Raw genomic sequence first — 23,967 nt, 5'->3', positions numbered from 1 at the left:
AGAAAGCTTGTAAGTAATTATTTCAGCTTATTGTGAAACAAATGTACATTGCATCTGGGTACTCCATCTTCTTAATCTGCATTTACCTTCAGTACTAAAAAAAATTCTAATGAGGTTTTCAAAACATCAAGAATTTCGCATTTTCAAGCTGCCTTTTTAAAGGTAGGCAGCGAGGTAAAAGTCCCTTATTTTACCAAAATAACCATTCAAATCATCTTTTTAAGGGTGTACGCATTGAAGTAAAGGCCTTCATTTTATCAAATTAATCATTCAGGCAGTTTTTTCAAGATAGGTATTGGCGTAAACGTCCTTTAGTTTACCAATTTAACCATTCAAATACTCTTTTTAAGGCTATACGCATTGCAGTAAAAGTCCTTCATTTTACGCAATTAACCAGGACAGGTCGAAATATAATTTCTGGCTATGGGCGTCTTTAAAACTAAAACATCCTAAAAGTAGTCAGTTGTAGCTGTCGCATTTTGACACGCAGTTTCCTGGTTTTTATGGCAAAAGTCGCAATATCATTGCGCCCGCACAACATCGTAAAAAGTGTAACAATCGATAGGCTGGGAAAAATAACGTCATGCCCACTTAACTACAAGGTAAGGAGTTATGTGGACGGCAGATAGATATCACTTTGAAGTAATCAAAAAGTGAACCAACATATTTTCTTGGAGCGCGTCAAAAATTTTAAAGGGCGGCGTATGCAAGATGGTTTGCGTAAATTGATTTATATCCAACGCTGTCAAAAGCATCATTGCATCTGCACTTTTACATATTCTAACTACAGTCTTCTGTTTTTTTAACGTAAATGCCAAATGCACTGCTACATGCCAAAAACACACGCCATGGCGACTCTCTTGCACATATGAATGGCTGCCGCGGCGCAGTTCTGGGGGCGGAGATTGTATTAAACCTCAGGTTGTGACCGACTGTAGTCTGCTAAGACTTTCACAGTCACTTGAGATTTTATAGTAACATTTTAGTGCCCTGACAAACGCAGGTCCTACCGGCGTAGTATTTACAACGAACAGGCCCATGCTTATTGGCGCCTACTTTCCAAATGTTCACCAAAGATATTCATAATCACTATGCCCATGTTACTGCGATTTTTCACAACCTCCTTTTGCAGCACTTCTTGCTCTACTTAAGCAAAAAACCTCTGAAAACTGTTTTTGTGTGAGTCGTCCTTCCTACCGTTCTTGTCTTTCTTGCTCCGTTTATGACACACAGGCGTGCCCACGAACGAAATGCACGGGCTGCCATGTTCCAACCTCACGGCATGATGCCTATGATGGGTATGTACTGAGTTTTTTTTTATGCACAGCTTCAACTGACTTAACGTTGCAAAGGCTGATTAAATAGCCGAGCTGGTGGCATCAGCGCGCCTTTCATCCTATTTCGCCAGCCCTCGGTGCACCCTTTCTCCTCTCTCACCAGCACCACATGTCCTCGAGCGCGCTACCATTGGACGACTCCTATCAAAGGCACAGCAAATGGCGCACCTGCTCTCTCCTGCTCTCCATATCACCTGTTTCGCTCCCGCCATAGCTTCGCCTTTGCTCTCCTCCTCTCTACCCAGCTTCACCCTCTCCACGTCGCTACCCTTTCTCTGCCAGGCTCAATGCGCTGCATTAGGCTTTCCTTTCACCCACTTTGCTTTACCCATGCTCTCCCTCGTCAGCCTTCGCTCTCGCAGATGGGCTAGTAAGTGTGGATGACGGATCAATGTCAATGGAAAGAGTAAGTCATGACTGCGATACAAACTATATGTGCCAAATGCCGATTAAAAACAGCCAAACTTGACGTAATGAGAAAGAGAGGTTGTGTTATTTTTAGTCGAACGAAGGCGCCGTAAAAGATAAATACAAATGCCAGCTTTGTTAATACCTGAAAGCCATATAATCCCTCGTGCAGTTCTTGAAGGCAACAGAATTGAGCGACTGCCTCTGATAGGCTGCACTGTGTGCGGGATGTAAAATGTGTCTCTTTTTCTGTCTCTCTCTTACCCCCTTATTCCCCTCCCCATGCGTAGGGTAGCAAACTGGACGTAGTCTACGTTTAACCTCCCTGCCTTTCCTATATTCCTTCTCTCTTTCTTTCTCTTACGAGTCCCAGTGACAAGTTGTTTCCTCTATCCACCAGAAAGCAGTTCTGAATACTTGTCATCAAACTTGAAAAACAGAAAGCCGTGATATTGTGTAAATGACAAATTACATGGCGGGTGTTAGTGTTTTGGATAAAGCGAAACATGACCAGGATTTGGGGACATATGCACGTATTGCCATCTCTCGTCGATGATTGCGGTGGCCTGCCGTGACTGAATAGGAAATAGGCGAAAAAAAATCATATCTCACGAAAAAAGTTATATATCAAAAACGACTCCCGGTTCTAAACAGTAGGGACTTATTTGAACATTCTGTTAAAATTACAGTGTCGCACTACAAACCGTGTGGCTTCCCAGAGAGTTTAAAATTTTACCATGGGGCCCCATGTGTTTCTAATGGGCGGTGTTCCATTGTCCTGGGAAGCCACATGCTTTGTAGTGCGATACTGCAATTTTACGAAAACGTTCCGTAGGTCTCTACGGTATAGAATCCCGAGTCGTGTTCGATAGCTAGCTTTTTTCAAAAGATTATTTTTTTCGCCAATTCCCCATTCAGTTATGGCAGGACGCCGTTGCTACCGCCGATAAATGGCGCCACGCACAAAAGTCCCCAAATCCTGGAAATGCACACGCTTAATATCAGCGTGTTTGTATGTCGAATTCCTATGAATGGAGTCTTTAGTCATAATGGTATTTAGCGCAAACACTAGACAACAGACAAAGGAGAGGACGTAGACAAGTGTCTGTTGTCTTGTGTTTGCGCTAAATACCATTATCACTAACTTGTTCCAACTCGCCCAACAAATAACGTTGTGCGGTCTTTAGACCGTACATTGTTTCTTTGAACCAAGGAAGTGTGTGAAAATTGAATATTGGCATTTCTTGTATCTTTATTCTGGTTCAGAATATTTTTTATATCCGTTTCTTTAAGCTTAAAGGGGCCACGGCACCCAATTTTCGGTCATGATCTGTGTTATATGGGTTATAATCCTTGTACGTTCTCACACAAGCTCGTGATATCTTAGCGCATTTGCTCGGGCACTTAATTTTTACCTGAATATGCTTGTTAACGCGCCCGCGGTGCGAGAGTTGGGCAACTCTGGCGCCCTTGCGATCCATGACGTAACAAGCTGCTCACTTTGCGAGGGTCTGCATTCCGGCGAATGATATTGTGCCGTGGTCAGTCGCGCGCGCAATCCAGCCATTCAAGCTTTCGTCAGCTTGGCATTGAAATTGAACAATTTGCGGCGGCTGAAACTTTGGTAGGAACGACGGTTACGATCCATGAAGCCCATGACGTCACACACGTCATGGCAAAATGGCGGTCTCCGGTGGGGGGCGGGGCTTACAGCCGGCGACATGCAGGCCTTGTTCTGCATTGAAACATTCTTTTACAGTCCATTTTTTTATGTACCGGCCCAAGTGACACTACTATTTTTCGCTGAAAACCGCAAATTGTTGGGTGAGCGTGTCATGTCCCCTTTAAGCACGTTTCTGCCTCATCTGTATTTTTTAACATGCTAAGGTGTACGCTTGCAACGTGCACCTTGAACTCGTAAACACACGTGCTACGTAATTAGCTTATGGTTTCAGAGAGGGAAAACATTTAAGCTTCTTTTATTAAAATGACGAATAGGAGAGGTTGGTGCCATTACAATGGCACCGGCTGCTCCCTCTCGCTTCTCGTTTGCAATGTTCTCTAATGAAAAAAAAAATTGTATTTAGGCGGTGACACCGGACTTCACCCGTCATTGTAAGTATTTAATTGCTTTATTCCTGATCTTTTATTTCCTTATTTTTGTTCCGCTGGACTAAGACTAGTGGATTAAGCAAATCAGAAGTACCTGCAGGGCTTCTTTGTGATTATCAGTTGCAAAAATAAATCTGACCTAAAGGTAATCAAACAGCCACATTACTCTTAAACAGCAGAATGATTCACAGAGCGAACACGCGACAAACAAATCAAGGAATTGTCAAAGCTCGGTCCGTTTTTCTTTTCTTTGTGTGTGTATGTGTGGGTGCGGTGTTCATGCTGTTCAGTATTCTGTTGTTTGACAAGATTACTGGCCAAATTGATTACGGTTCTACAGTAGTAGAATGAATCAAAATTTTGTTTGGAATCGAGATTTGGTGTGAATTGTACCTACGGAGCAGAGCCCTGGAGGCTTGCAAAGAGCGATGAACTTACATTGAGGAGGACGCAGCGAACCGCGGCGATGAAAATGATACGTGTAACGCTAAGGGACAGAAAGAGAGCAGTGTGCGCCAGGGAACAATCGCGTGTTAAGGACATCTTAGCATGTCGCGCGTGGGCGAGATAACAGCTGATCATTAGGAGTAACAGACTGGATTACAAGAGAAGGCAAGCACGCCAGGGCGATGCCGAATGTTAGTTGAGCGGATGAGACTAAGTTCGCGGGGATAACGTGGTCATGGCAAGCAGAGGACCGAGCTATTTGGAGTAACATGGGGGAGGCGTTTGCCTTGCAGTGGGCGCAGTCAGGCTCATCATGATGATGTTGGGCATAACATGCAGCATCGAAATAAGATAGCTGCTAAGCTCTAAATAAATTGCAATACACACGGACATTGATGAGGTATCAAAATGTATCGTTTCACCGGGTCAATTTTATGCCAGCACGGAATAAGAATGTCTGGTCAGCCATTGGACAACACCAGCTTTTGATTCCCACTTCAGTTAAAAACATTTTGGGTTCGTCTTTCAGGCAGGCTCATGGGGCCTCAGTCGGCTCGCCACAGGGCTTCCGTAAGTAGACTTTTTTTTTAAATTGCGGTAGCAATGACATGGACACTAGCAGCACATTTATTGCTTCGCCTTCATGTTCCGCATAAAGCACAAATCGATAACATCGTCCCGCGCGCCGTATGTTCTATATGCGAGCAAAAGCTTGTGAAGTCCGCACACGGGCGCGGCTCAAGCAGAATTGAAGCGTGCCGGAGGCTCCGTCGGACGAAGGAGCATGAAGGGGTGTCGGTGGCGGACTGCGTCGCTCGGGTAGAAAATACGAACTTTGATCAAATGGGCGTAGTCGTGCGCGCTGGTGAGCGCGCTACCTTGACAGATATCAGTAGTCCGCTCCTACTCTTTTACGTGCTGTGCTTTCACCGCTTACTTCACGTTGAGACGACAGACAGCACGAAAACGCTTTGCTCCCTGGATCAGCCGTATTCCTCTACGTCAGAGTTTTGTAGCGTTACGCGACATCCTATCCTAGAGGAGTTAGCTGCTAGCCTTACTTCGTATAACATGCCAATCTGTTGCTATCGCATCCGTTGACTCGCCCTTGCGGCGAAAATGACTTTTTTAACAGAAAACAGAAAGCGAGCTTAGTTGCAGTCGTGCCAGATGCCCCTTAACAGTAGCAAAGGAGCTAACGGGGTAGCGCAGGCGCAATATTATACAAGGTAAAACCGCGCGACTTCTTAAACAAGGACAAACATGAAAGGAAACGCAGCATCACGTCACATCTAGTCACGTGAATAAAATCACGTGACATCTAGTCGTGTGACTTAAAATCGTGTAACATCGTGTAACATCTACCCACGTGACTAAAACCACGTAACATCACGTAGCAGCTAGTCATGCGAATAAAACCACGTAGCATATCGTAACAGTTAGTCAAGTCAAATGTTCCCACCAAAACCACGTGACACGTGCGTAGTGTGGGGAACCGACCGAAATCGGAGGATAGCCAAAACTAACCATACTTAGTACTACCAGCAAAAACTTTAGATCCCTAGAAAAAGTTTGGCATCACATCAAAACATTGAAGAAGCTATGTCGAACACTAGCTCTGCCGTTGGCTCTAGCCGTGCGCCACTACGGCAAGCTGCGTTTTTTCCATCTTCGTAGCTGTAAAGTTGGTTAATTAATAATACCCAATTGAGTAATCAAGCAGAAAAAAATCGTGCGATTCACTCCACGCAATTGTCTGCAACATGGATCCAGTCGCGTCGTCATAGAGTGCGTCGGTATATTTTTAAACTCGGGCTAGAGTTAGCTGGGGCACCTTGCATTGATTTCAAGATCTATATTTTGGTGACCATAGGCGTGCGCAGGATTTCCCATTAGGGAGAGGGGATGTAAAAGTTTTATTGCAGTGCTCTCCCCTTCTTTGGTCGAGTCCAAAAGTCAACAAGCTTCGGAATGGATGAAAATATGAGAACGAAGCGATGGCCTGCTTCTCACAACGGCCTGCCTTTGGTCCCAGGCTTCTGGGAGTAAAGATGGGAAATAAAAAGTTCCAAATGCAACGTCAGGGGCCTTCGGCTGTCATTATTGTGAAAAACCTGCGTGACCATAGCCCTGCTTTTTAAACAACGAGGGGACGGGTCCGACTAAGTAACTGAACGGGGCAGGCTTTGCGCACCCCTTCGGTGATTAAGGGGGGGTGGTCACCACTCTCTCGTGCGCACATCTTGGTGACCGTTGTCCTTGCTAAGACGCCTTCTCTGCATAACATTGTAGACAACGCCCTAGGACCGATGCCGATGGAGAATTTTCCAGGAATGGACGGCGACGCTGCCGGCGCCGGCCAGCCTCCTTCCTCGTCGCAGTAAGCACATTGCGTGACATCTTACAACCAAAATAGTGTAATATCTTAGTCAATGACATCTGTAACATTGTATCCTGCAACAGGAAGGGAATTGACCGAGGGGATATATTTTCTGTATTATGCACAACTAATGAAACCGATAGACAACTAAGCCAAGAAAAGCAAAAGAAAAATATTTTGTGGTTTCTTAAGTATAGTGTAATGATTCTCACTTAAATAAAAAGGAATTAAAGCGGACGAAAAATCAGCATTTCCGTTGGTGGGATCCCAACCCGCAACCTTCGAAATGCGCTTTTCGGATCACATGTTATCTTGGCCATGTCGTTTCAAGTCATACGTTGGCTCTTTATGCATGCGTGGGAGGTGTTCTTCCTTTTTTTTTTCTGCACGTTTCGAAGACTGTCATTAAACAGTTGGTAGTTGGCGCTTCGCCCCTTTCTTCGTTTTTCTATCCCCCTTTTCGCAAAATGTATTTCGCGCCAGTCAAGCGTATCCAAGCAATCTTACAGCCAGATTTTTAAATGCATTCGCGCTTGTACATTAAATGACAAAAAAAGAGAATACCACATAATTTTTTGCAGCAGATTTTTCATGTATTGACCTAAGGGTTTCTTTTTAAATTTCATAGCTCTTCTGTCTCTTCTACGAAAGATGTATGTATATTGTTGTTAGTCTAGCACACCGAAATTTTTGTTATACAAAATATAGCATGTTTCCTTTTGTTTCCGGCTATGGAGGAAGTGTTTGTGCAAAAAGTAATATCAAAATGCAACTTGAGCTTAAGGCCTTTTAATATATATTACTTAGTAACTGATTTGCTGAACTACCTAGAACTGAGGGCTCGCTGCAAGGTATCTGGAGTGCTGGTGCGAATATATGCTACGTGTTAGATTTCCCAGAGTAAACGTAATTATTAAGACATCATGCACGATGCATTAAAAATTCAACGGTGAGTGTTTCAAGGTTCGAGGGCCGGCCCGTTGCATAAAACATGATGCCGTATACTTTGGCGAATAGTAATTGGGCTCAGCCAGACGTTAGTGTTTGGAACAAAGTATATCGTTTACCCTAATTTCGGAGATAACACGCAATTTGAAGTAACATTTAAATACCCGGGTATAAGTTTCATATTATATGCTGGTAAGCGGGCCGTTGGTAGTGACACTCGGTTCACTGGTTTTAATTTATCTATACCACCCTACACTTAAGGTAGCAAATTTTCAAAAATACCGTATCATTAAGGTACAGCAGTAGCCTACGATACTGTTCCTACTTATTCGCATTACGGTAAAGTAAGGCATCCATTGGTTATGGCGCGCAACGTATCAACCTTTCTTCATGAGTGCGGTGAACTTTGCATTCGTTTATTCTCCTATACCATAGGTATTATTTTTCGGTAGCTTTTCTCGCATCAGTGCATAGCTTCATCTTCCTAAAGGTTCGGACATTACTTTTAAAGACTATATTGCTGAAGTGCAAGAACGTTGTAACGTCATCACTACTCATTTCGTTTTTAAAAAATATGTACAAAGCTTCAAATTTTCGAAATGAACAGATTCTGTGGCCAATCTACTTGTGCCTATCAGTATTACCGTTTCAGCATTGTTTGTTCCGAAGTTAGAACGTTCAAATGAAACATTTCACGATGGTGCAGTATACTATTCTCGATACAGCCTGATAATGTTAATTTCGCGCTTCTTTACTGCAGCTTCTTCGGATAAATTGTACACGATGTGATGCAACGTATCAACGGGGACACTACGGACAGTGGACTGATCAGAAGCGCCTTCTCTTAGGACATGTGGTCGATTTCACCTGTAATAAACTTTCGATGACCTCTCTTACACTTTGCCATGTCTAAATGTATGCCATCAAGTAATATCGTCTTGTTTTAGTGGCCTCTTTCCGCGCTCTCTCTCACACACACACACACACACACACACACACACACACACACACACACACAAAAACAGGAATGAGGAGATATCGTTATGGCTACAGATGTGTTCGCACTTTAGATTATATAATTTCATGATTATTTCAGGCTGTTATAATACCGATATCACACGGTCACATAACGTCGTGATCGGGGTTCATCCGAATCGAATTGCTTGATGGTGACAGGCACTTTGCGCAAGTTGCAGAAGGTTGGCAAGTATTGTTGAGAAATTTTATCTCGATTGGGCTTAATCGTGATCCGCGTTGAACCGTGTGACACCGGTGTAAGATATAATGAAATAAGACATTCAAGCTTTCCTCTCCTAAATGTGCGTTTGTAAGCTATAGTAACGACAATTCACTGTCGAAGATTCAAGACAGATTTTCAGTTTCAATTTATTAATAGAGGTTCAAGATACAAAAAAATGATTATTTATGTTATGCAGACCAGCTGTTATTACTCGTAAAAGGCGATCACTAGGAATTAATCTACCAAGCTTGGGAGAACGTTTCCAAAACGCGTTTTTGCAACTAGAATGCAACATTATACCGTGGTTAAAGTATGAAGAATGCTCAGCTGCTGACCCGAGGATTGTGGGTTCGATTCCGGCTGCGGCGGTCGCATTTCGATTTGGGAGGAATGCTAGATGCCCGTGTACTGCACAATGTCAGTGTATGTTAAAGAACCCTATATATTAAACCCATGTAGTAACCCCATATAATAATAAAATATAATATAATAATAATAAATAATAATAATAATAATAATAATAATAATAATAATAATAATAATATAATAATTCTACTACTACTACTACTACTACTACTACTAATAATCTATAAATAATAATAATATATAAATAATACTACTACTACTCCTACTACTACTACTACGACTACTACTACTACTACTACTACTACTACTACTACTAATAATAATAATAATAATATAATAATATATTATTATTTTTAATTATTATTATTATTATTATTATATATTTATATTATTATTATTATTTAGGTATGAAGAAGTGAGGTGGTTAGCCCTCTGCGTGCACTCACCTGTGTGCCCTTTGAGGAGATTATAGATCGCTGCAAAGACGTGCTATCACAATAAGGAGCTTTTAGTAACGTGGGCACCTTTGATGCAGCTAAACCAGAAGAGTTCTGGTGAACATTTATTCTTCGGCTTTTTATGGCAGGTGTGCGGAGGAGCACCATCCATAAGTTACCTCACGTTTAGGGGAGGTGCCGGTGTGGCGCACTTAAGCTCTTTATTATGATACAGATGAGACCCTTGAGACCACTGACAGCAAAAAGGGGTTCGTGACTCAGCCAAATGAGATGAATATGCACGCCTTTTCTGAGGAAATTTCCTTTTCCGTGCTCTCTTTGTTTTAGTAATGATACACCTCCTCATCCATCTCCCCACATTGTCGAGAGTGTCTGCCATGGTGCCGACGTGCAAAAAAGTAAGCCCTGTAGGATTGACGTGGGTTGCGGCGAAGAAGATAAAATGGCTGGCGCGTAGGTTTCATCATCGAGAGATTACAGCTGTGGAGGAACGCTCAAGATCAGCCACACGATACGAAGATGATGCTGAGGACAGTGATTGTGTTGGTCAGTCTGGCGCTTCTTGTTTCAGGTGAGCTTTGCTTAAGACTATCTTAAATGTTATGTCACGTATTTTAGAAGCCCAGGAAAAGATAGAATCTTGAAAAAGGTACAAACCTTGAAGCACAGGGTGTTCTAAGGATTCTTCATCTCGCCATGTATTTTGTAGTTTTAGCACTCGGAAGCATAGTATTCACAAAGACAAAGCCGACGAAGGGATGGAAATTGTAGCAGGGCGCGAGAATACGGAGTAAACTTTCTAGAAGCACTAGAGCTCCCATGGTCCAGGAAAGGAAAAGTAGAAGCCTTCGTCAAATCAATTTCTCTGATGAAGAAGTCGCACGCTAGAGGTGCTGAAAACGATGAACATAAAAAAAAAGAGCTGCTAGGCCCGGCCACCTAAACTTGCTGGTTTCTGTCAATAAAGTTCATCCCTCCTCTCCCCGCGCTAACCTTTCAGGTAACATGACGCTATAGATGCCCGAGTGTGTTAGGGATTGCTTTCACAACACATGATACTTCTGAAATTCAAAGCCAAATCATACTGCTACAGAGTTATTTTACTCACATGATTTACGCAGTGACCTATGTATAAGGAGTTAGAACTATACAACGTACTTATCTACCTTAACATCTCATCATTGCATTCCTACGAAGATTTTTAGTCCCCAATAGGGGCATCAATGCACTTAATTTAGTAAATGCACTTAATTTACTCGCAAACTTGGACACTCATAAACGCATATGCTCTAAGAATTGATGCCAAGCTGGTGTGCCAGAGCAGCGCTCCAGCTTTCAAGCTTGAGGTAGTGATCACTGCTTTCTCGCCCGTATACCGTAGCGTTGACCTCACTTGCAGTATTGCTGCAGTGATTGAAAAAGCCATTAAAGAGCTAAAGCAAAGGTGAACACAAGTTAATTGGCAGGTGCTTATACACGTTCGGCGAACAGTGAAGTACAAGTAGACCAATTGCTGGCCTGCATTGCACTTGCAAAGCTTTCAAGGAAGCAACCATTTAGCCAACAACATAGCGACGCTGCTTAGTGCAAAGACAGTCGAATTTTTTTTGTAGATAATGAGCGTCTAGCCACAGCTCGGCGTACATTGCTTGCACATATCAGTTGAAGAGGTGAATTCATTTTGCTAATTTGGTACATGCTCTTTCTAATCATCAACATGAGACTTTACTCATTAATCCTGCCTCATGATCCCATGAACTGCGATGTACAATTTTTTATTACAAGTGATGCGCTAAAAATGACGCAAGTAACGTTGCATGAAGGTGGAATGCGTGAATGAAGAGCGCGTTCTAGACGGGATGTTTGTGCTCATTTTGCAGCGTTTTATAGTGCACATATCGCATATTTCAAGGAAACAGCGCAAGTAAAGTTGTTGCAAATTGAAATCATAAGGAAGGAAATACTGCAAATTCTTGCTTATGCTCATAAACGTAAAAATTTAGCGACCTATGATATAAATGTTCAAGCACATTATTCTGCTTTCGCGCCATAACAAAATTCCTCATTGTCAGAACAGTCACGCAATATTTTTTTTGTGATTATATTCATGTTAAGAAATATTCGCAGGAATCAACGGTATGGATGACACTCATGTTCACAAGCGGTAAGTACAAAAATACACCTTTTCTTTCTCTACTGTGTCCGGGGCCGAAAAAAAAATGCGTTACCAGGTGCAAAATTTTTCACCACTATAAGATTTTTTGCAATATATATAGGCTAGGCTAGCATAGTCCTAACAGTCGTGTAACTTGGTATTTACACTTCTAGAAGCACACTGGGCATAACGAACCCAGCTTCTGTTAATGTCACGAAGTACTTTGACGGCCATTTGCCACCCAGGCGTATACAAGAGGGCTATGGAAACTGGTTCAACAGATCAACGCCTCCTGATGAGTTATATTTAGCAAAAGAGCAAAATAAACAAACAAAACCCATGGATGACGAAAACAGCCTTCGCAGGCGAAAAAAATTGCGAAAACAGAAAGACGAGTGGCGACACCGTCTCCAAGGTCTCGGCCCAGATCTGCGTAACGTCACACATTTCATGTCGTCTGCAAGGCCTTAGTAATATTAAAGGCGAAAGCTTTAGATGCAAAAAAGAAACGTTATGGATTAGCTCTTGAACGAAGAAGCGTGCGTAGTCGAAGCTCTTGAAAATGTTCATACACTACTATTATGATAAAATTGTGCTTCCTGTTTTTGATTTCACAAAACTGTATGCTGTGTTATTTGTTCTTCACAGCTCTGTTTTTCAAAAGTTCCCCAAACACCTATACGGTAAGGATTTCTGTACTTTTATGCTTAATATGTATGCGAATGTGCAACTGTATCACTGATTATTTGAAGTAGAAAGAAGACTGTAAGGCCTAACTTTTTTCATAGGCTTACAGAACAATGTTCAGGTGTAGCAGAGCGCTCATAGGACCGCAGTAGTCGCGAAACAAGAATCTGCCGCTCTGCAGTTCCAACTTTCAAGGAACCTTTCTTGGCGCTATTTCATATTATATTGCAATTTCTTTGTTATAGTTTACTTAATATACCCGCATGTTGCAAATATCGAAATTAGTTAACGAGTTCTGTATTATTAAGTTCTTCATTTGACTCTTCCTTGAAACGTTCGTCTATATTTTTAAATGCATAACCGAATCTATGCAGACTCAACCGGAAAAAAATGTGTGTGAGTTCGTCCCTCTGGCACGTTAGATGATCATCGCCACACACAAAAAAAAAAATTATTGGTGGGGATGAGTTCCAGAATGTGAATATATCTGAATCATATGGATTTCTTTTATCGGTGGCTCAAAACAGACGTAAAACTAGAACGCTCTTCTATATAGGCATCGTTGAAAGATTTTGTGCTGGTGGAAAAAAAGGCCCTGTCTAGAGGCAACACGTAAGACCGACATGGTGGATTGTGAACACCAGGAAAATTTAGACTTTGCGAAAATTTAATGGAGAAATCGTGTTTCGGTGGTTGCTGGATGCGCCTTCTTTGGGGCCCTTCCACACGCTGACAAGTGCTGAAAGAAGAAGACGCCACGCCGCGACGCTGCTTCAAGTGAGCGTCTTAAATAAGGCCACAGACTACAATAAAACTCTTCGCATATACAACTACTAAAAGAGATTCTGATTGTATTTCTAACGACGGAGCTGTTGAAACCGACCGTTAGTCCGTGCAGAATGAACAGAAAACTATCATCATCATGAACCAGCACGCGCTCTCTTCATCCTCTTCATTATCTTCTGCTTCGCTTCCAGAACACGTGCGCCGATTTGTCCGGCGTGGGATGCAATAACTCTTATGGGCGAGAGAACGAATACAGAGAGACACAGAGAGAAACAACAAGAAAGAGATAAATAGAGAAAATAAAGGGAAGAAATACAGAAAGAGATAGAAAGACAAAGAAAGCGACAGTGAGAGAAAGATATAGAAAGGAACGGACACAAAAAGAGATAGGAAAGAGAGAGAGCAAGACAGAAATGGAAAGAGAAAGAGAGAGAATCAAAGAAAGCTACAAAGAAACAGACAGAGAGGAAGAAAGAGATAGAAAGAAAGAAGCAGCGGGAAATAGAGGGAGAGAGAGAGGGAGAGAGAGAGAGATAAAAAAAGAGAAGAAATATAAAGAAATAGAGAAAGACAGAAATAGAAATAAACAGAGGCAAAAAGAGGTACACTAGGGGCAGAGAAAAAGAAAGAAAGAAAGAAAGAAAGAAAGAAAGAAAGAAAGAAAGAAAGAAAGAAAGAAAGAAAGAAAGAAAGAAAGAAAGAAAGAGAAAAATCACAGCATATCCACGGAGTGAATGATGAGTGGGCGAAGCTGCGGAGGTTCATCTGTAAACCGTGAATCTTCCGTGAATTCTGCCCAGTACATCATCACCGACGTGGGATCGGGCGCGTTTATACTAAAGGTTCGATGAGAGTTATGACGACTTGCAGCTCACTTTAATTTTACATGTACGCTGTGAATTTTCATTGTTTAGAAAACCATTGCTTTAGAAAACATCTGGCGTCTTTCGTTGGTTTATTTCATCAATCAACGGCGTTTTGAACAAAATTTTTATTGTTTAATCACGCACAGGAGAAATCTCACCAGGCACTACCTTGGAGGTAAACAATGGCTGCTAATGGGAATGAGAGACAGAAGAAGTCGGCTTTTAGCTAACACTTACACTTCTACTTCTACTAACGTTTCCTACTGGAACATGCCAATGGCTGCTAATGGGGAATGAGAGACAGAAGAATTCGGCTTTTAGTTAACGCGCACGCTGGTAATTTTTTATTGTTCAACAACGCACAGGAGAAATTTCCCACCGGCACCACCTTGGAGGTCAAGATCTGGTACTAGCGTTACGACTGGTTCCGTACTACGAGGGACGAACGGGTACCGCTTTAAGGAGCTTCGCCCCTAAAAAAGACAGGCCGCCCAGCTCCGCACTTCCTTCAGGCTTGGCTCCACTAGTGTGAAGCTGCCTTCATTTTCTTATCGAGCTTCAGGTGTAGTTGTGTATCCTTTCATCTTCCAGCATTGCTAGTGCGCCCCTCGCTGTAATTTATAGGGCAATGATAGATTAGTTTCCTTTCCGTTTGGAAGATTACAAAGCCTCGGATAAAGGCCATACGCCGAGTCTAAAACACTGCTAAAATATTTTGATAAATATCAAATGGGATAACCATTAGAGAGTAAATGTTAATGAAATTAACGAATATGACTCTCACATTTCTGAAGGGCGTTTAGAGTGGCATTTAGAAGAGGCTGCGTGATGGAAGTTTGCAATGCACAAGTCGTTTCGAAAAGCCTCTCAACGCCTCACCCATTGGGGGTTCCCAGTAGTCTTTCCTTACCACCGTATTTATAAACACAGAGCACACAACCTCTCGGCTACCGATATCTGGGACAGCCTGCCGCCCACCCATAGTACAATTCAGTGGTGTAGCTAGAAATTTTTTTTCCGGGAGGCGGTGGGGGAGGGGGGGGAGTCGGCCATACTATATGTATGTTCATGCGTGGGTTTGTATGTGTACACATGCAAACTTGAGAAGTTGTTGGGGGGTTGATATCACCCCCGCCCCTTCACGGCTACGGCAATGGTACAATGCATCGTGCTCTAAGTCGACCCCTCCCCTCCCCCCTTTTTTTATTGCAGATATGCAGAGCCCGAACTTTCAGCAACAAAGCGGGTACGTAAACCTCACCCACCTCGTTGCATAGACCACCTCGTTGCAAGGAAAATATGAATGCAGCTTATCACAAGCAAATATGTAGATACATCATAAAAACACGTCTTACATGCTGTCTTCAATTAGTCATAAACAAATCAGAGCAAAATACACCTCTTCTATGTTTATTGTTTTAGCGCACCCTGTTCATAATTTTAAAAAAGCTAGCTTTCCTGCCATGCTGTGGAGCCCACTAACGGCGGTGTAGTCATTTTCTTCAAACAGCGTGAACAAGCGGGTTTCGCTTGCTCTATAACATGGAAAATGTGCACTTCCTTGCAGTTATATAAATATGCATTAAAGACATACGCTCAGCATGTGTATTCCTCGCTGCTTACAATGCTCTATTTGATGGTAATGATAATATAATGCCGTCTTAATGTTGTTGATATTGCCGCGCGTCTTATTTTTCATGAGTTGAAGCTTCACCCACAAAGCCTGTGTGCAACGCGCTGCGCAGGCCGTGCCGCGATGTGTAAGAAGCTTCGCGATTGTTTTAGAACGTCCCGTTAAGATTGCGCACCGCACGCGAACGTTCCAGCTTTGTCGAGAGATAACGCCGCCACCAGCGATATCGCTGGAAAGTTCGATAGCGCCTATATAAAAGCCGACGCGCTTGACCGTTTGTGAGTTGATCGACGGCCGACGCTCTGTTCGCCGCTATGAGTGCATGCCCTGTGTATTGCTGTAAATTAAGTTTCCGTTTCTCGGCCACAAGTTCAGCCAAATAAAGAGTTTCATCTTGGACACGTCGCCTGCGGTCTTCGTCGACGTCACGACCACGTGACAATATCAGCGTGATTAAGTGCTGTGTATATAAAAAATCTGTGTTTGAGTTCGGTCTTAGAAAGACGGAACGTTCTTAATCGGCGTTATTCGTATTGAAGTGGGCGCTTTTCGCACATCGGCATCAGTAAGCACCCCTCTTGTCAACACTGTGTTATGGGCCAACATTTCTTATATAACTTTCAGTCACGTTATCCGCCTGAAAGTATATTGAGACTTCACATACACGATGCCCAGCAGGCTAGTAACGCCACCTATTTACGATTCAGAAAAGTACTTGATGACGCTGTCTCCGAGAATCGCTCAAAGGGCGCACCTTTCCAAGCACGCCTGACTCATATGCGCTTCGCGGCAGGCGTTACGAAGAGACACAGGCGCTGGCGGAACAGGTGAATGATTTGCGCGTCTAGCTGTCTCTGCTGCCTGTGTTCCATGCTCTTGCTGCCGTTGAGCGAAATCTATTTTACCCTGTCGCTTACTTGTGCCAATGTGTCGGCTCTTACGCATTGCAATAGAGCCTTGTCGAATTTTTAGCTGCTAGGTGGGACTTCAGACGACCGTCCGGCGATGCAGTGATGTTCTGTTTATGCGTATTGCTTTATAACTGGATTGCAAATGCACATTTCGCAATGAACGTGCTTTCCACGTGCTACATAAAGATTTTATTGTAAGGTTTGGAGGACACGGGAATCAAACAAACTCTCCAAAGAACATCTTAAACCTTGAAAATTGTGAAAAATTGATGTCATCAGTCATCAAAGAAGAGATCAATCAAGACATAATAGCAACATATGACGTAGCAAAAGAAGGTGTCATTACATAAAGCAGTTGCATGGCTTTCCTGTCATTTATTTTTGGGGTCCTAGAAAATGTTGAAGGGAAAGCGTCCTGTGCTCCTAATTTCACACACCATTTCGAATGCTTTCTTTTAAAACAAAGGTTCAGGTGTAGCCATACCAGTAGGTAACCCACGTGCAGATGAACGTACTTGAAAAGTATGCACAATCAACATTATTCGGGAGCCAAAAGGCATTGTACCTGAAGCTTTCAGTACAGGTAATCATAATTCCACACTTTATTGTTCTTTTCAATAGCCTCCTTGGACAAGCTCATCAACTCGGTGAAACGTGAGCAATCTCTTTTTTTTATAACCACATTTAGTTACTCATGACCAGCCACCGGTAATTGTAAAATCTTGCTATCAAGAGCTAAGAACTATATGATTGGTTGTCTTTCAGCTCGTACATGCAACAAGCGGAGCACGCTTTTGTGCAGCAACCTGCCTTCATGCAAGGATGAAATGTCATGGTCATCGCCATGCTGCTTCAAGCCACTTGAAAATGTTGCTTGTCAAAACAATAAAACGAAGTGAGATGAATTGCGAGGAGTTTTCTTTGATGCCACAATTGATGAAGTATTTTAACGAAAGAAGGGGAACTTGAGGGCTCGTTTTCCATTGTTAGACACGAACTTAACGAAAACCAACAGACAGTGAAGCCAAAGAAGTTATAGGGGAATTTATTTGTAGTCGTTTAACTGTATTGTAGGCATTGTGATGTAAATGTGAAGAAAATAAAGTTCATTGAGGTAGAATGCGAGGGCTTATTGGTCAGCTGCCAGCTCGTAAAACGATCACGTGCTACATGACCCCAGCTGGCAAAAAAAAAAAAGAGTTCCACACTCGCCCTCATGGCTACGAGTGACGCTGACTAACATTCCCAGGTTTATATGCACATAAATACCCGAGCAAGTGGACGGGAGGACGACCGCCGCTGCAGCTCAATTCGTTGAGCATCGGACGCGCTATCCGATGATTGCAGGTTCTGTCTCTGCCGGAGGAAAGTTGTATTTTCACCCACTTTAATTTCTTCACACTTATATCACTTATCGCTTTTGTCACTTACTTAACTACACTACAGCTAAAAGGCTGCAAATAACGTCCCCTATACCTTCGTTGGTTTCACTGTCCGTTGGCTTCATTAAAGTTCCTAGAGTATTCGACATATTCGCCTGCGTTTCTTGACTCATCCCCTTATCACTTATGATTCGAGCTGATACCTGGACCAGCCAACACTTCAGATGATTTATCTTCTACTTCCCCCAATTTATACCGTTATGCCTCACCAATATTTGCTTTTATAACGGCCAATCAGCAGCCTAAAATTTAGCCCGCAGCACTAACAGCAGCCAACACTTTCCCCTTTTGTGATACTGTCCTGGTACGAATGCCGATCGCGTTCTTACTACACCACATGGAAGCGAATTCTAATAGTGTTATCGCTGTATGCAACGAAAAAAAATAGTAAGCGCTACCCGAAACACGCAAGAGATATCGGCAATAACATAGGCAAAGTAGACGTTCTGGAGAAAATGGAGGCTTGAAGACATGAAAAATTCTTGCACAGGAGTTGTCGCTGGCGCCAACGTTTCTACAAGTGGTCTGTCTTCTTCAATGCAGCAACCGCTTTGAAGACGGCGAAGACCACATTCTAAAACGTTGGCTCCAGCGACAACCCCTGTCTGAAGGATTTCTCGTCTGGATAATGGCGTGTGATAATGCCATAGTTCACCCTTTCCCTCCCGTTGACGAGTATAATCAGGAGATTTTGTACCAAAATGACCGATGACGACTATACTCATCAACAAAAACTGGTGCCTCACAGAACCAATGAAGGCTATACTCGTCATATCGTCCTACTTGTGTTTCTTGACGCTAGATGGCCACACTTCTCCACGTTGTACCATTTGTGTGTCGGCTTTCATTTTATTGCCACCTTTAATTTTATTGTGAAGCCATCTCCGAGCAATCTTTTTTACGCAATTAGTGAAATGAGGGAAACCTGTTCAAGTGAAAGAATGGTGCCGTAGTTTCAATAAAAGGAGCTCGAAAAAGCGAGCGACCAAAATTTGCCTATGTTCGGTACAATATTATTATTTATTTTTTTTTCACTTTAAGGAATAGTTAAAGAATTACGCGCTGTATTGCCGCCTCGAAGACGACATACAAAAAGGGTGGATTAATTTCCGGATCAACAGTGGCTTAGAAAAACTGGGCTCTGCGGCACGTCGTTGCCGCTAGAACTTGATTAAAGTTAAGGTACACAAGATAACTCAATACACATAAATTTTGCTAACATGGCGTATGCAACCCCATAGGCGTGCGCAGGGTTCTCTGTTAGGGAGGGGGGAGGAGGCAGTTTGGCCAAGCCTCATCGCCGCACGCCACCCCCCACCCTCTGACGCCGCTGTGCCCCCTCCACCTCTTTAACAGCTGCCTGCTAGATCAATACAATCAGAGCATCAAAAAAATGTTGTACAAAAGAATGGCACCAGGCTGCGCCTTTTTAAAAGTCCGAAAAAAATTAAACGATGCTGCGTCACTGCACAAGTGAGACAGGGTGCTCTCTTTACAGGGTGTATAGTGTTGATATTGACGCAGGCGCAGCGGTTTAAACAGCGGCCGACGTGACAGTTGCGTATAGGCTCCGCGAAGCTCGCCGCGACAACGCTGGTCACTCACAAGCACAATAGCGTGGGCTGGACGGGGAACGAAGGGTGACAACACTTGCGTCACTGTATAGCGTAGTCAAAATGCGCTTACATAAACCAGTGCTCGAGTATGCGTCCTCTGCGGAGTAGTCCAGAATACAACAGAGCCACCCATGGATGCGCCTCGAAGAACCTATGGCGCGTACACGGCTTTCACAGAGTGTGAACATGTGTCCACACGACGCTTGCCGGAGTTCTCGTAATTGCCCGAAGGCTACCTCAAGGTGAGTTCAAATGCCTTATGACGCTTGGCGGTTAGGTAGTCTATCTCAAGTTTGTGCAGCTTAACCGATGTCCTAGCAACGCAAGTCACCACACTTATAGACTATAGGCTTATACATTGAGACTAGCTAAACGTCAACCTGCAGTTGTTCACGTGTTTCTTCGTACCATGTTGTTATTCTATGTGCGTTTCCCCTGTTAACCTTCCAGTTGCCAGTCCGCACTTGTGCGTGTGCCTTCCTTGTCCCATTTTTTCGCGCAGTTTTCGTCCTAATGGATTACCAGTTCGCCCAGCGCTCAGTTCTTTTAAACAACGTCTTAGCGAGCTCTTATATTCTGTGTGAACATTTCATTTGTGTGAATATCCGTGTTTTGTAAACTTTTGTGTTCAGTGTATACTTTCTTGTATTAAAGAACTCGGACTAACTGCGGGGGTGTTATTCTATGTGGCTTTGTGTAGTTTTGTGTTTGTTCTCTACTTTGCGACGACAACAGTTATGGAAGAGAAGAGAAGTAGCCGGCGCCACGCATTCGCACCAACCTCACCTTATGTACGTTTATTAATAGAAAAAAACGTTCGAATATTCGCTGTAAACTGTTCAGTGTCGCCATGTTATTAGTCATGCTGTTTTTATTATCACAGTTGTGTTCACAAAGGAAGGTAAGAAACAGAATGACAGAAAAGAGGGAGATTAACCAGAAGTTTTTGGTTTACTAGCGCACACCGAGGAATTGGGAAATGGAAATAGAAATATGAGAAAGAGAGGAGAAAAAGGAAGGTACAGCCGTCATTTTTATTTTATGAAGGGAACACGCGAGTGCGTGGCGAATAGCCTCGTACAGTACATGTGGCGCGGCGCTGTGGCGAAATGCGAAAACTGACAGCAGAGAGCGGTGCCGTTCCGTGTATTGCCTGCACCCCTTGTTGCTGTTTTCCTTCTTTTTAATTGCTTTATATTGTTACGCTAGTCTGATCTGTGCGAACATTTGTTTTGCTTTTTGTTTCTCGCGAATGCTTCCCAAGGTGCGATAGCAACAATCCTTATCGAAAGCAATCATTGTTCGCTGAAATGCCCCAACAGAACATAGATATCAAGAAGAAAGCGTAAAATAAAGACACGTTCGTGACGGGAGTGTAGGCAGTAGTCGGGAACGTCACCCGTCTCTCCTTTTATTTTCGTATTTCGCCACTGCACCGTGCCACATAGGCGGCGCGAGATTATCTGCCACGCGTTCGCGTGTTCACTTTCATAAAAATGACGGCTGTAGTTCTAGTTAGCCTTGTGATCATATGTTAATACTGAAATTTTCAGCGAGCAACTATAAGAAACGCAAGACGACGGAGACGTTGCGCGCTGAATATTTCACTATATACAACCAACTGGCGCCTACCTTGGCTATTATAGGTTTTGGGTTTGCCCAGCACACAGATGCCGTACGCACGTAAGGAAACTTGTTGCGAGGAAGGAGAATAGGCACGAGCGAATATATAATCTCTGAACTATGCAGGAAGTCCTGTACAGGCGATCTGATTCAAATGCGCCTTATCCATACGACTTCTTATAGAATAATAAAAAAAGAATATTTCTCATGATCGCTACAAATATTACTCGCGCAAGGTCACTAACGTAAGAGCAGTGATCCAAAATTCTACGCAGCAAAGTTCTTGTGGGCGGATTTGTAAGACCGGAAGGAACAGTTTTAAGGAAAGGGCCTTTTTTTCGCACACGGTTTTTTTTTTCACGCAGACCTTGCGCGGTTAGAACAAATTGTGAGCGATTTAGAATACTACATGCACTCCACTCGTATACAGCAAATTTTAAGGATACTGGTAGTGCGCACTATACCTTTATAAAAGGGTTTTATGAGAGCACGTTGATCACTCTCTTTCACTTTACGTCGAGTTTAAAAAAAAGAGCCCGACATTTTTAGCACGCATCAAAGTTAAAAGTTCGTGAAATATTTTGAGATATTTAAAGAATTACCGCAAATTTTCGGACCATTTTGGACTCGTGAAGCACACGTACGCATGCCTCACGTACGTTGAAAATACCAATCGGAGGTTAACAAATAACAAAAAGTTCAAGACTTCTTGAACATTTTTTTTTCAAATGACTAACTTCTGATTGTCTTTTCTTACTGGTAAATAGATATCAAATAATTGATTGAAATATTCAGCCATTAGAAAAATTTGTGAAAGTAATTTTTAAATACAATGACCTAATTATGGAAAATAATTAACTTAAGTTATGATGTTATTCAAATTCACTTATTTTTCAGACTTGAAATAAGATATCACGGGCAATGCTCAGAACTCTGCGAGAATGTGAAGGCTAAAGCTTAGTTGGGCCCATAGCGATGACGAATGAAGCTCTGAGCCCATACGGCGACGTATAGGCACCGTGCAGTGGAGTTTTGCAAGTGCAAATTCGTCTTTTTATGCATTTTCAGTGCTTAATAAAAATTAAAAATATGAGAGAAGATGCAAGGCCCAGCAGAGGTAGAACTCTGAATACCACCTGTTCTACCTGTCCTGTGCCTCGCTTTCCTGTCATTTTTCAATTTTCTTTGCCCTGAAAAGATATAAAAAATTGCTATGTCTCATGTCGTGTGGCAATATCATCACCTGTCTGACGTCCGTAGTGCGAAATGAACACTGCGCTCCTGTGCAAAATTCAGTGCCGCCTTTATTTAATAGTCGCCTGTAGGACTGACACTTCACGGCATAGGCGGAGCTTCTTCGTTGTTATTAACGGGTAAGCCAAGTTGATCAATCTGCAAAAAAATTAATCGAATCAGTCCCAAAATTACATTTCACGTGCACAAGGACTGGTAATTGTTTATGATGAAAATTGAAATTGTTTTTTTGCCATCTTTACAAAGTACAGATAGGAGGATTGCAGAAAAAAAGCGGTCCGCAGACGGATTGACTAGCCTACAACCCTTCTCTACGTTAAAATGAAATCAATACTCAGAGGGATGCGTTTAGTTTAGCAGCTAAATTTTCCCAGTCATGCTACAAGATATGGCGGAATTCGTTCATCGTATTCATTAGGCCATTCAAGGGTCAAGTTATAAGGCAGCAATGTTGAATTTCGAATCACATGTCGCAAACAAATCATTAAGCTGCAACGCCTTTATATAGCCTTTTGCTTCCCAGGAAATATTACCAGATGCGAGTAACCCCTCAATTATCATGTAATGAAGCTTGCATATTTTATTTCTCAAGGCTTAAGCTTGGTAAAAGAGGATACTGCAGCTGTCGTGATAAAGTATATATCGCGATCAGTTGGTTGTTTAAACTTGATATTGCCTTAATTACTAACCTATAGTTACTTCTTATTGAACATCATCAAAGGAATATTCAATCTAAATCACAGGTTTCTTTCACCAGTGATTTAATTTGATTAAAGTTCACCTGCAGGTAATGCACACGTAATCATTATATTACCAATCAAATTTAAATCAGGGTAACACTTTACCGTCCTCATCGGATCTATAACCCGCTGTGGTCCTGCGGCGACTGCGCCTTTAGAAGAAGAAATAGAAAGTGAATGAGTTGGTGGACTAATTTTTACACTGTGCGTGCTGCAATATTACGGTTGCTATATTTATGATGTACAAGTTTCCTAATATGCAATACAATTGTACATTGATATTAGCGCTAACAACTTTCTGTGCATACGAATGCACGAAAGAAGAAATTTAAGGGTCACGTTTTTCTTTGTTAGACACAACCTCAAAGACGACCAACAGACAGTGAAGGCGAGGAAGGTATAGGAGACTTTATATTGCAGTTATTTCGCAGTACTTTAGTGATTATCACATAAATATGAAGAAAATAAAAGCGGAATAAGAGACTACTTGGCGGTGGCAGGGATCGAGCCTGCAACCTTCGGATAACGCTCCCGATGCTCTACCATTTGAGCTACGGC

General features: G+C 42.6%; 2 long non-coding RNA genes across 2 annotated transcripts; one reads left to right on the top strand and one right to left on the bottom strand.

Moving 5' to 3' along the window:
• Positions 1 to 1,233: 1,233 nt before the first annotated feature.
• Positions 1,234 to 8,515, top strand: LOC119400359 (uncharacterized). Its single transcript, XR_005185082.2, has 5 exons — positions 1,234 to 1,298; positions 3,833 to 3,860; positions 4,834 to 4,874; positions 6,597 to 6,684; positions 8,393 to 8,515. It is a non-coding gene; the product is annotated as an uncharacterized LOC119400359 (long non-coding RNA).
• Positions 8,516 to 22,697: 14,182 nt separating this feature from the next.
• On the bottom strand, positions 22,698 to 23,642 carry LOC125759222 (uncharacterized). Its single transcript, XR_007416757.1, has 2 exons — positions 23,515 to 23,642; positions 22,698 to 22,807 (listed from the first exon to the last, which is right to left on the bottom strand). It is a non-coding gene; the product is annotated as an uncharacterized LOC125759222 (long non-coding RNA).
• Between the last annotated feature and the right edge of the window lie 325 nt (positions 23,643 to 23,967).

The sequence above is a fragment of the Rhipicephalus sanguineus genome, chromosome 7, assembly GCF_013339695.2.
Source record: "Rhipicephalus sanguineus isolate Rsan-2018 chromosome 7, BIME_Rsan_1.4, whole genome shotgun sequence".
NCBI lineage: Eukaryota > Metazoa > Arthropoda > Arachnida > Ixodida > Ixodidae > Rhipicephalus > Rhipicephalus sanguineus.
Note: the sequence above shows the minus strand (reverse complement) of the source record. Positions and strands in the feature narration are given on the sequence as shown.